Raw genomic sequence first — 14,730 nt, 5'->3', positions numbered from 1 at the left:
ACTCCAAAAATCCCATCTCTGTGCCCCTACCTGGGTGCTTCTATGTTTTATTGGCTCCTGGAGGTCTTACCAGAGTACCTGCCGCCTATGCACTAGGTTTCAAAGCTTTATAGTCATCTCTTCACATCTTGTGCCCCCATACACGACTTAAAGTCTTAGACATGGGATGTGCCAATAACAGTGGCATTTTCAGCTTCTGCGCTCCAATCACCACTTATTGAGACATTGTCAGAGCAGGGCAGGAATCTAGGCGAGCTGGGATGAGATTGCACCTGTCTGCCAGATTTGCCATAACTCGCAACAGAAAACTGGCAATACTTATAGTACAAATCTATAACTGTTCTTGAATGGCAAAAATCTGAGATGCACCAATATAAGCAAGAATTACTAAGAGATCGGAAGTCAAGTAGGTAGTCAAACAATACATGCATGCCCCAGGGATGACATTGAGCCAACTTTGGGGGCTCAAACTGTTTGCCAGATCTGTGAACAAGTTGTAAGTGGCATCTGAGGTAGATGTGAGCCTCTTTGTAATATTGGTGCATATTGGGATGCCCTATCTCTGGAAGTTTATATCTGATTTTGGGCCATTAAGGCCTGTTCCCTCTCCAGGGTTGTGTTCTTGTGTATAATAATAATAATTGTTCTCCACAAAGGAAACAAATTCTTTTTATCTCAATAATTTATTAGCAGTAGAAGAAATGCAATGAGATAAAAGATGTCACTATGAGTGCCAAGAGTCTGTTCAAAGGCTTCTGGGTGGCCATCTGTTCCTTGGATGGATTGTTCTCCAGATTCTGGAGGACCAGTTTCTAATTGTTGAACGGATTTAGGTAACCCTTCGGTTGATGGGTATAGCCATTGATAGTACACAGCATCCTCCAATGGGAGTGGTGGATCATATCTACTTGCTCTTCAGATTCTGATTGTTGTATGGATATATGTAGGACATGAGAACCCGAGGGTATAGCCACATATCCTCCCATGGGGACAGTGGATCTTATGTTCCTGCTCTTCAGATTCTGCAAGACCAGCTTTCCATTGTTGGATGGATCTTGGTCACCTTTTTTAAAGCAGGACATGGGAACCTGAGGGTATAGTCACGTATACCACACAGCATCTCCAATGTGAGTGGTGGACTTTATATTCTCGCTCTTCAGATTGTGCAGGACCAGCTTCATGACCTTGTTCTGGGATGTTCCTTTTCCCCAATTGGTAACACTGGGGCTCCTCCTTCCAATTCTGTAAAAGAGATATAACGTATCATATGACCTCATGGACAGCGCCTCCTCTATCGGCAGATGCCCTACAGTGTACATGTAATATCAGTAGTACACAGCAATATCCCCACACTATATTGTACATGGCGGCAGTTCGTATAATCTATAGTATACACAGACCACTGCTATTATATGATATAGTACAGATATGTCCACCCTTAATTTAGCTCTAATTGGCATAAGGACTCCCAATATAATAACATGATAGCGAAACCCTTGAAAGGCTGCAATTCACAACACAACTACTAGGAGGACACATATAAGAAGATCACATGACAATATTGTCATAAAAACTGATCATCTTGTGACTAGGGTTGAGCGATCGGGATCGGATCCCGATTGGCGATCGAGTAAATTTCACGATCACGATCGGGTTCCGATCCCACCTAAAAAAAAAAAAAATCAGGAACGGAATTCTGATCCCGATCACTCAACTTACCTGCACAGATCCGCTATCGCTCCCCGTTCTTCTCAGTCCGGTCCTCTCTCATTCACATGCTTTCAGAACACCAAGCGCCCCCGCCTCCCAGGCTAGTGTTACAGACCTAGGAAGAAGGTGGGGCTTGTGGCTTAGGAGAGTGCGGGTGGGTACTGGGAGGGGAGACGTGAGTGATGCATTCACGTCTCCCCGCCCTGTACTCGCCCACACTCTCTTAAGCCACAACAAGCCCCGCCTACTCCCAGCTTCAGTAACACTAGCCTGGGAGGCAGGGGCACGCACGGCGCTCTGAAAGCATGTGAATGAGAGAGGAACTGGGAGCAACAGCGGCAGCAGATCTGTGCAGGTAAGCGGACACCAGGGAGACTAAGTAGCCGGCGGATTTTTTAATCACTACACAGCGTGGAGTCCAAAAATTGAAGCATTAAATTTTTGGACTCCATGCTGTGTAGTGAATAGGATTGTTTTTAAAATCCGATCTTTGATCATTAAAAAATCCCATTCACTTGCATTAGGATCGGAATTAGGATCGGGATTGGGTTCAAATGGAAAATTTTAAAAATGATCCTGAAATCTAAAGATCGGCTCAACCCTATTTGTGGCCCTCATGCCTGGTCATATATAGACTCAGTGCAGCACTGTCTATAGCTAGCTGCCATATACCACAATATATAGTGTAGTGCATGAAGTTGTCATGCTACTATAAGATTTATAACTGAACTTTTGTAGGGTAAATTACTAACCCCAAATTTATATATGATGTATATGGTATTGTAGACTTACCAATGCTCTTTCCATATGGGATGCAGTGCCTTGTACTCCTCTACCCACATTTCGCCTTTAGGTGCCGATCACTGTTCTGTCTAAAAAGTGATAACTTTTCTAAAGAAATAACTTTAGAAACTATAAACCCAGATCCAGGTGTACAGTAAACCCCCCTGGGGTTACCCACCAACCAAGTGCCATCTATAACAGTGATGACTTCTTTTGTTATTGAATATGCATCCAATATACAGTATATGAATAAGGGGAGGTGAGTCTACTAACCAGTACTGTATGTTTCTGGCAGGAGTTGCACCCATCTTCATCATCCAGTCTCCAATCTCCTGGAGGGACACTTTCTACGGCTCCTGAAATGAAAGTCTATGGGACAAGTTAACAGTAAGTATCTCTTGTATACACAGACAAGTGCAGGCCAACCTATAGAATCCGATGTGAGTAAGGCTTTGCTCAGGATAAAAGGAGGAGGAGAAACTCCAAATATACCAGGCGGTTGTCCTTAGAAAGCAGAGAATGGCAAAATGCAGGAGCATCTTCCAGATCCTTTGCAAACCTGGAATTTGGTCATCTTCATATGTTCCAGGCTTCTTGTTTGATGCACGGTATAACGTACTCCATGTCTGGTGGACTCTGCCTCTTCCTGATCCTTACTCCTGGTACTTGAAGTTGTGCTCCTTGTTTTCACTTTTTGCAAAGTTTCTTCCTCTATACATGAATACTACGTATGGCTTCTGTCTGTATCCTGCTATGGTGACCATCTGCCCATGCAGTGACCTCCATACTGTCATGTCACCTGGCCTATTCCTGGGAACTGCCCTTGGCATCTCAAGATTCCTGTAATCCTATCATTTAATGTTCTGTTGTTGGGTATTGTCCCTGGTTGTCGATCCTCCTGTTCCTACATTTCATCCAAGGCCTTCTCCTGATTTCAACCAAGACCCTCTCTTGGTATCCATTCCTGGTATATCCTGGTTCTGTCCGCTGACACCGTATTTAAAAACCTTTTCCAGACTGGAACATCCAGAGTTTGCCAAAATTGTCACAGAAAATTCAGGACAACTGTGAGTTGCTAAAATCTCGTGTCCTACTCCCTGGGTGCCATATCCAACATGTTATGCCTGTGTTGCCACATTATTAGGATAGGTCATTATTTAGAGAATGAGGCATAGTCCAACACCCGAGTGGATGGAACCACATGTCGACATCTATGTACACTGTGTATTAGCCTAGAAGCTGACCTATAATAGCATGGCCCAGCCACTGCACAGTGTAAAGAGCTGCTTTATTCTGACTTGATACACACCATTATGGTGCAGGGGCTGAATGTCACACGAGGGGCGTAAGCTATAGGGGGGCAGAGGCAGCAGTCATTACCATGCCTTGTACCCAGAGGGGGCCCCAAAGGTCACTGTGCCACATAAAATATATCATTATTCTAAATGTAACAAGGTAGGTAGAGGCCCTATTAAAGATTTTGCATTGGGGCTCAGGAGCTTCTGCCTCTAGACATACCCTACCTTTTACTAAGTATAGGTCACTACTTTTGGGCCTCCAACCCTTTATAGGCTGACTGCCAGTTTAACACTGACAGCAATAATACACTGTAATACCAAAGTCTGACAATGTATTGTGTATGTGATCAAAGTATACATAGTAAAATAAAGCAAAAAATACATTTCTAGTAAAGTGGGTTTTTTTGTGCAAAAGTAGCAAAATATATAAAAAAAAAACTATACAAAAACTGTTCCCATCACCATAATACTTACCAACAAAGCAACGTTAATGTCCTTTATATTGCACGGTAAACACCATAATAACAGATCCCAAAGATACAACAATGATAGAATTGCTGTTTTCGGCCCATTCCTCTCCCACATACAACATTATAATATATTGTCACTGACTGCTTTGCTGGGGATCACTTCTCCACCACTTAATGACCACCTCTGATCATGTTGACTTACTACACATTCCGCACTGCTACTCTGCTCTGCTACGCTGGTCTTACTACAATGCTGTGTCATCTCCATCATACACCCACAACCTACTGCAGCAGCTATACCAAGCCTTTCTGTGTTAGAATTTGTTGCTCTATAACATCACGTTCTCCCATTGTTTCTGATGAACACTGCATTGTCGTAGTATCCCCATATTCCTGAAGGATATCTCCTGGATCCTACACTAGCCACATCCTGGATCCAGTTCTTGGCATCTCCTGGTTCTTAATATGAGGCCTACCTATTGTCACTTCTCCTAGTGTATCCTGCTTCCATCCAAGGCTTTCTCCTGGCCGCTGCTCCAGGTGGTCTCTTGCTTTCATCCAAGGCCTTCTCCTGGTCACTGTTCCTGGTGGTCATCTGCTTCTAAAGATCCACATCTTCCAATTGATAAACTTTAATTGTGCTAACACCTTTCATTTGGGCACCATTTCTATATGGTCCTCACTCGGGCACCATTTTTATATGGCCCTCACTCAGACACCATTTTTATGGTCCATTCTTTGGCACCATTTCTATATGGTCCTCATCCGGGCACCATTTTTATGGTCCTCACTCAGGCACCATTTTTATATAGTTTTCACACAGGCACTATTTTTATGGTCCTCATTTGGGCACCATTTCTATATGGTCCTCATCTGGGCACCATTTTTATATGGTCCTCACTCGGGCACCTTTTTTATGGTCCATAATTGGGCACCATTTCTATATGGTCCTCACCCAGGCACTATTTTTATATGGTCCTCACTCAGGCATCATTTTTATATAGTCCTCACACAGACACCATTTTTATGGTCCTCATTTGGGCACCATTTCTATATGGTCCTCATTCGGGCACCATTTTTATGGTCCTCACTCGGGCACCATTTCTATGTGGTCCTCATCTGGGCACCATTTTTTTTGGTTCCATTATCGGGCACCATTTCTATATGGTCCTCATCCGGGCACCATTTTTATATGGTCCTCACTCGGGCACCATTTTTATGGTCCATTCTTGGGCACCATTTTTATATGGTCCTCACTTGGGCACCATTTTTATATGGTCCTCACTCGGGCACCTTTTTTTATGGTCCATACTTGGGCACCATTTTTATATGGTCCTCATCCGGGCACCATTTTTATGGTCCTCACTCAGGCACCATTTTTATATAGTTTTCACACAGGCACTATTTTTATGGTCCTCATTTGGGCACCATTTCTATATGGTCCTCATCTGGGCACCATTTTTATATGGTCCTCACTCGGGCACCTTTTTTATGGTCCATAATTGGGCACCATTTCTATATGGTCCTCACCCAGGCACTATTTTTATATGGTCCTCACTCAGGCATCATTTTTATATAGTCCTCACACAGACACCATTTTTATGGTCCTCATTTGGGCACCATTTCTATATGGTCCTCATTCGGGCACCATTTTTATGGTCCTCACTCGGGCACCATTTCTATGTGGTCCTCATCTGGGCACCATTTTTTTTGGTTCCATTATCGGGCACCATTTCTATATGGTCCTCATCCGGGCACCATTTTTATATGGTCCTCACTCGGGCACCATTTTTATGGTCCATTCTTGGGCACCATTTTTATATGGTCCTCACTTGGGCACCATTTTTATATGGTCCTCACTCGGGCACCTTTTTTTATGGTCCATACTTGGGCACCATTTTTATATGGTCCTCATCCGGGCACCATTTTTATGGTCCTCACTCAGGCACCATTTTTAAATGGTCCTCATTCGGGCACCATTTCTTTATGGTCCTCATCCGGGCACCATTTTTATATGGTCCTCACTCGGGCACCATTTTTATGGTCCATTCTTGGGCACCACTTTTATATGGTCCTCATATGGCCACCATTTTTATATGGTCCTCATATGGCCACCATTTTTATATGGTCCTCACTCGGGCACCTTTTTTTATGGTCCATACTTGGGCACCATTTCTATATGGTCCTCATCCGGGCACCTTTTTATATGGTCCTCACTCAGGCACACACAATTTTTATTGTCCATTCTTGGGCACCATTTTTATATGGTCCTCACTTGGGCACCATTTTTTATGGTCCATTCTTGGGCACCATTTCTATATGGTCCTCATCCGGGCACCATTTTTATGTGGTCCTCATTCGGGCACCATTTTTATATGGTCCTCACTCGGGCACCTTTTTTATGGTCCATAATTGGGCACCATTTTTATATGGTCCTCATCCGGGCACCATTTTTATGGTCCTCACTCGGGCACCATTTTTAAATGGTCCTCATTCGGGCACCATTTCTTTATGGTCCTTATCCGGGCACCATTTTTATGGTCCTTATCCGGGCACCATTTTTATGGTCCTCACTCAGGCACCGTTTTAATATGGTCCTCATTTGGGCACCATTTTTATATGGTCCTCACTCGGGCACCATTTTTATATGGTCCTCACTTGGGCACCATTTTTATATGGTCCTCACTCGGGCACCTTTTTTTATGGTCCATACTTGGGCACCATTTTTATATGGTCCTCATCCGGGCACCATTTTTATGGTCCTCACTCGGGCACCATTTTTAAATGGTCCTCATTTGGGCACCATTTCTTTATGGTTCTCATCCGGGCACCATTTATATATGGTCCTCACTCGGGCACCATTTTTATGGTCCATTCTTGGGCACCACTTTTATATGGTCCTCATATGGCCACCATTTTTATATGGTCCTCACTCGGGCACCTTTTTTTATGGTCCATACTTGGGCACCATTTCTATATGGTCCTCATCCGGGCACCTTTTTTATGGTCCATACTTGGGCACCATTTCTATATGGTCCTCATCCGGGCACCTTTTTTTATGGTCCTCACTCAGGCACACACAATTTTTATGGTCCATTCTTGGGCACCATTTTTATATGGTCCTCACTCGTGCACCATTTTTTATGGTCCATACTTGGGCACCATTTCTATATGGTCCTCATCCGGGCACCTTTTTTTATGGTCCTCACTCAGGCACACACAATTTTTATGGTCCATTCTTGGGCACCATTTTTATATGGTCCTCACTCGTGCACCATTTTTTATGGTCCATTCTTGGGCACCATTTCTATATGGTCCTCATCCGGGCACCATTTTTATGTGGTCCTCATTCGGGCACCATTTTTATATGGTCCTCACTCGGGCACCATTTTTATATGGTCCTCATCCGGGCACCATTTCTATTTGGTCCTCATCCGGGCACCATTTTTATGGTCCTCACTCAGGCACCATTTTAATATGGTCCTCATTCGGGCACCATTTTTATATGGTCCTCATTCGGGCACCATTTTTATGGTCCTCACTCGGGCACCATTTCTATATGGTCCTCATCCGGGCACCATTTTTATATGGTCCTCATTCGGGCACCATTTATATGGTCCATTCTTGGGCACCATTTCTTTATGGTCCTCATCCGGGCACCATTTTTATATGGTCCTCACTCGGGCACCATTTTTATGGTCCATTCTTGGGCACCATTTCTATATGGTCCTCATCTGGGCACCATTTTATATGGTCCTCATCCGGGCACCATTTCTATATGGTCCTCACTTGGGCACCATTATTTTGGTCCTCATTCGGGCACCATTTTTATGGTCTTCACTCGGGCACCAATTCCAGGGTCCTCACTTTCTAGGACATCATCTGTTTTAGGCCTCTTTGGGGCATCATTAATTTTTAGCCTCTGTAGGGCACCATTTAGGTTGGTCCTCATTTGAACAATGTTTCTGTGAACCACCTAAAGTCCGTTACTTACAACTCTACTCCAGCATCAAATCCTTACTAGGATTGCATGATGAATCAATATTTTGATGCTACTTAATTCCCCCTACGCCCAACAGCAGCACAACTGGGGTATTCCTGCCCCTATGAACTGTTAGGACAGGTGGAATTTTTAATTACCTAACAGCTTTGACCCCTATAAGAGGCCGGAAGACCTACTCCCCCTTGTGTTTTTTTCTGTCCTGTGGGACAGGACAGGTGGTAGGGGGGGAGGTGTTCTGGCCTCTTATAGGGGTCCTCTCTCCACCCTCCCAGTCTTACCTTTTCAGCATGCTGCGCTGGGCCTCGGTGGCCTTCTCCCTGTCCCCCGTCGTGCTCTCTCTTCCATCTATGAGCCGCGCGTCTCTGTGCGGGGGAGGGGGGAACCTTTTTAGTCCGGCTGCCGGGGAGGAACTTTTGTTACGCGGCCAGGTTAGTTAGTCGCGGCCAATCTTCTGTTGGATCATCTGTCGGAGGCCACACGGTTCCCTGGCGAGGCTGGCCTCAAGGGCTATGGCGCTCTCTACTGCAACCAGACGATCCTTGTGGCTGAAGTCTTGGAGGGTCGACAATACTTCGAAGTTCAGCCTCTGTGCGGTTCCCTTCAAGCCGGGTAGGCTCTTCGGCAGTGAGCTGGACCGGATCATGGAGGGCCGCGCGGATTCCAAAGGGAAGAATCTTCCTCAACCCGCCAAAAGGAGAAGATCAACTTTTCAGGGGCGTAGATCTTCCCGGAGAGGCTCCAGAGGTCAGAGGCGCTCTGGACCCCAGTCCAAAGGAAGAGGACGGGGTACCTCCTGAGAGCGTAGGAAGACCCTCTGACTGTCCAACCTCCCACCCCCCAGTCCCTTCCGAAGTAGGCAGCCGTCTCTCTTATTATGTGGCTGCCTGGCGCCTGTATACCCAGGACCCCTGGGTCATCCAAACTGCAGGAAGGCTGCAGGATAAGCTTCACCTCCCATCCTGTAGACAGGTTTGTACCAACTTGCCCTTTTCAGGGCCCCAAACAACTTCATCTGGAGAGGGGTCCGTCCAGGAATACGTGGACAAGGCAGCCCTGGAATCTGTTCCTCAAGCAGAACAAGGCCAAGGTGTCTACTCTCCGGTCTTCTTGGTACCCAAGACATCAGGCGGATGGCGTATGATCATCGATCTCAGGTACCTGAATTAGTTCATCCGCAAAGTACGGTTCTGCAGGGAGACCATCAAGTCAGTGTTACCCTTTCTGCAGCCCGGAGATCACTTTCTTACCCTGGACCTAAGGGATGCATATCTCCACGTACCCATCTTTTCTGCACACAGAAGATTTCTAAGAATTGCGGTATACTTGGACGGACGATTGCTGCACCTACAGTTGACCGCCCTCCCATTCAGCATATCCTCAGCCCCCCACATCTTCACAAAGGTGATAGCTCCGGTCGCTGCCGCCCTGCACCTCCAAGGTATCTTCATAGTCCCATATCTGGACGACTGGCTTCTCAAGGCTCAGTCCAAGGAGGTCCTCACCATGCAGGTACACACCGTAGCAGCTTTGTTGAGCCAGCTGGGCTTGCTAGTAAACTAGCAGAAGTCAGTCGTGATTCCATCAACACAAATCCAGTTCCTGGGTTTCATTTTAGACTCTCTCAACATGACGATCTCTCTGTCCTCTCCTCGCAAGGAAAAGATTGCTCAAGCAGTTCATCATCTCTCCGTTACAAGAAAGGTTACTATCAGGACGGCCATGAAAGTCTTAGGCTTGATGTCCGCCTCCATAGAAGCAGTCCCCTAGGCTCTGTGGCACATGCGCCCACTGCATAATGAGATCCTGAGAGTCTGGAATCACACTCAAGAGCAGAGTCAACTAACCAGAGCTACCAAAGGATCGCCCAGATACTCCAGAAGTGGTGTACAAGTAACCAACACGACCTTAACAGAGATTCAGTCTTGGAGTTCCTACAAGATGGCCTGGAAAGGGGGCTAGCACCCGCTACCCTGAAGGTCCAAATTTCAGCTCTGTCTGCTCTCCTGGAGACCAGGTTATCACAAGATCCTCTGATCAAGCAATTCCTAAGGGGGGCTATGAGACTCTGCCCACAGGTGCAGCCTCCTGTCCCTACCTGGGACCTAGCTGCGGTTCTACAGGGGCTCTGTGCTCCGCCCTTTGAACCCCTATCTGAAGTGGATTGGAAGTACCTGTCATACAAAGTAACTTTCCTGTTGGCAATAACCTCTGCCAAGAGGGTTGGTGAACTACAGGCCCTAGCGGCCTCTGAACCTTTTATAACCTTCTTTCCAGACAGAGTACAGCTGAGGTTCGTCCCAGGATTCTTGCCAAAGGTACCCACTCTTCAGAATATCAACCAGGTAATTGTCTTACCGGCCTTCTTTCCCTCTCCCACCTCTGAGTGGGAGGAGAAGAGGCACAAGTTGGACTTGGTGAGAGCATTACGTATTTACCTGGAGCGCACTGCGCCCTTCTGGAAATCAGAGAATCTGCTAGTCAGCGTGTTTGGCCACAATAGAGGTATCAAAGCATCCAAACCAACTCTTTCAAGATGGATCAAGGAAGCCATTATCTGCTCCCTATGTGCCCAAGACCTCCCGGTACCAGACTTTGTCTGTGCCCATGCCACCCGAGCAGTGGCAACATCTTGGGCCGAAAAGCGCTCCCTTTCCTTAGAGCATATATGTGCCGCTGCTTCCTGGAGTTCGCATCTAACATTCGCCAAACATTATAGACTGAATTGGCGTTTGGACACTCTGTATTGGCATCAGCCTGCCAGGATCACCCACCCTAGGGTAAAATATATACTTGCTAAATCCCCAGTTGTGCTGAGGGAATGAAAGATTATGAATGATAATCTGTTTTCCCTTAGCCCAAACAGCAGCACAAGGCTCCCTCCCTATGCTGTACTGTTTGTGCTATTTGCATTATCTGTATAATTTGTACTCTGTATGTTATACTTGTTACTAACACAAGCGGGAGTAGGTCTTCCGGCCTTTTATAGGGGTCAAAGCTGTTAGGTAATTAAAAATTCCACCTGTCCTAACAGCTCATAGGGGCAGGAATACCCCCAGTAGTGCTGCTGTTTGGGCTAAGGGAAAACAGATTATCATTCATAATCTTTCAATACTGTGGATGAAAAGTCAATTCAATATCACAGGTTTTGATATTTTAATCCCAAGTTGTGTTTGGCTGCAAGTCCCCCTCATACCCCTGTCATACAGTTTGTGTAATGTAGCACACGGGGCGGTAAGTGAGCAGTGCAGTGTCCAGCATATAGACAATACTGTAAGCTGTGTGCTCTGGTAATCTGCAGGGTCCAAACAGTGTAAAGAGATCAGTGAGGATCTAACTCCTTGGGACCTCTGCTGATCAGCTGTCTGAACGTACTTTGGTGCTTTTGTGAGCACTGTGACCCCTGGACTATTTACATTGCACAGTATATTTTTTAAAATGACCTGCAATGTAATTACAGCCTGTTTTGATGCACGGATGCTATAAAACAGATGGCGTGTGACTAGTGAAGGGGCCCCACATTGTATAATATGATCCATAGTGGCTCAAACAAAGTATATGCTCCACAGCGGACCATACAAAGTATAATATGCTCCACAGTGGCCGCACAGAGCATAAAATGCTCCCATGAGCCCCCTTTGAGACGATTGAGGTGAAAGTTTGCTGAATCCAGGATCCAGGAACTGATTAAAAGCTACAGGAAGCGACTAGAGGCTGTTATCTTTGCAAAAGGAGGATGTACTAAATATTAATGTCACTTTTCTGTTGAGGTGCCCATATTTTTGCACCGGTCAAATTTTGGTTTAATGCATATTGCGCATTTTCTGTTAGTACAATAAACCTCATTTCAATCCTGAAATATTACTGTGTCCATCAGTTATTAGATATATCAAACTGAAATGGCTGTTGCAAACACCAAAATATTTAGAACTAAAAATGATTAAGATTAATAGGGGTGCCCAAACTTTTTCATAGGACTGTATATATATATATATATATATATATATATATATATATATATATATATATATATATCGACAGTCCCCTCCTATGCACTGATACACTGCATAGATCCTTGTATACAACAACCCTAATAGACAGTGACATACAGCGTGACAATTCACATGTACGGTGATAGATACATGCACCAAATCACATCTCCCAATATACAATGATAGATAGGCCAATATATACAATAACAGTTCATAATATGCAGTGATATATAGGCCAATATATACAGAAACAGTTCACAAATACAGTGATATATCGGCTAGTATATACAGTAACAGTTCACATATACAGTAATATATAGGCCAATATATACAGTAATGTTTCATAATATACAGTGATATCGTCCAGTATATATAGCAACAGTTCATAATATACAGTGCTATATAGGCCAATAAATATAGTAACAGTTCATAATATACAGTGCTATATAAGCCAATAAATATAGTAACAGTTAATAATATACAGTGATATATAGCTTAATATATACAGTAACAGTAACAGTTAATATACTGTGAAATATAGGTCAATATACTGTATACAGTAATGGTTCATAATATACTGTGTCTGTGATATATAGGTTATATACAGTAATGGTTCATAATATACAGTAATATTTAGGCCAATACATGTAGTAAAAGTTCATAATATATAGAGATACGGTATATAGACCAGTATGTATAGTAAGAGTTTATAATATACAGTGATATATAGGTCAGTATATACAGTAACAGTTCACAATTAAATAAAAGTGATATATATAGGCGGTGTATACTGTAACAGTTCACATATACAGTGATATAAAAGCCACTATAGATAGTAATAGTTCATAATATACAGTGATATACAATGAGCTATCTGTCATTGCTATGGGGCAGTAATCATTAGACTGCACCCAATATAATCAATAGGCTACTCAACTGAGTCCTGGGTAACCCAGTGAGGGGGCAGGTGAAGCTCCACCACAGGTCTCACCTGTCTTACTTGGATCTTCTGACCAGAAATGGTGACTTCCCGCTGCTCCTGAATCCTCCCGTGCAGTAACTGTGAGACATCCTTCTGGTCAGGGCTGTACAGACTTCTACCCCCTCCTAATTCACAAGAAGAACGTCTCTGTCCTGGAGATCTGGATGGAGCTGCTACTTTGTCTTCTGAGATGAAAATGGCCGCCTTACTGGTCTTGGTTTCCATGGAATCAACTGCTATACTGTGAGCTGATGGCGTGAACAGTTCTGAAGTCCAGGTGCTTATAGACAAGGAGGGATAATAGGTCCTTATTATTTAATATCTACCCTTTAGACAAGTCCTGTTGTCTTCTTATTAATATCACCAAAAGTCTGCTTTACCGTCTAACTCCAGGGAACACTGAAATGTCAGCTACTGCCCCCTATATGTCACCTACCAGAATGGCAGCATGTTGTAGATCCCCCGCTGTCCTCTACTAGGCCGCAGCTGAATCCTGTACTGACCATGACAATATAGCATGAGGTGCCCAACAGCTTGTATAGAAAATATCCCAACTGTCACTAGTGGTGATACTGAGGGGGAATATCATAGTGTCACGCCATACCGTAAAATGGCGCAAAGTGCACAAAATTGTAAAAACATATTACTAGAAATATACTGCTGTTATAATACTTCTATACCACCTGACGTCTGCCATTCATGTAGAGAGGGTAAAACTGTCCCCTTGTACAACATCATGTTCCAGCCATTCCTGCTAAACACAATGGCCAAGATTTATCAAAACGGGTGTATTTACTGTCCATCATTGCATCTCCTGTGCTGACGGAGGGTGCGTCCGATTTGTGAGGAGACCCCCTCCAAGTTGCACAATTTAGAGATGATCTGCAAAGAAAAGTGGACCAAAATTCCTCCTGACATGTTCATGTTCCTCCTGATCACCTATTGTGTGTGTATGTATGCAGGGGCGTAACTACCGTGGTAGCAGCAGTAGCAGCTGCCACAGGGCCCGGGCCATTAGGGGGCCCGGTGACAGCCGCTACCGCTGCGTTTTTTTTTTTTTAAATAGTCCGTTACGGGCCCCATTCACTTGCTGATCCTGGCTGGGCCGGGATCGGCAAGTGACACCGCGGGCTCCACAAACACTATCATTATACTCAGGGGTCTTTGCAGACCCCCGAGTATAATGATCAGCGCAGTGGCATAACTACCACCATAGCAGCAGAGGCAGCTGCCACAGGGCCCGGGACATTAGGGGCCCGGCGACAGCTACCTCTGCTACCCCCGCTCTTATCGCAGACAAACTGTTTTAACTGCGATAAGAGCAGGGGAAAGCTGGAAGGACCTTGTGTGACGTCATCCGTCACATGACTGGGTGGGCGTGTCTATAGCCCGTACAGTCCTGGAAAGAGAAGGAGAGATCTGCTGCGAGGTAGTGAAGGGGAGGGGGAAGGGAGATGCAGGATGGAGAGTGTCTGTGTGTAAGTGTCTGTGTGTG

Source organism: Leptodactylus fuscus, chromosome 4 (genome assembly GCF_031893055.1).
Source record: "Leptodactylus fuscus isolate aLepFus1 chromosome 4, aLepFus1.hap2, whole genome shotgun sequence".
Taxonomy (NCBI): domain Eukaryota; kingdom Metazoa; phylum Chordata; class Amphibia; order Anura; family Leptodactylidae; genus Leptodactylus; species Leptodactylus fuscus.
The sequence above is the reverse complement of the archived record's forward strand: the minus strand, read 5'-3'. Positions refer to the sequence as shown.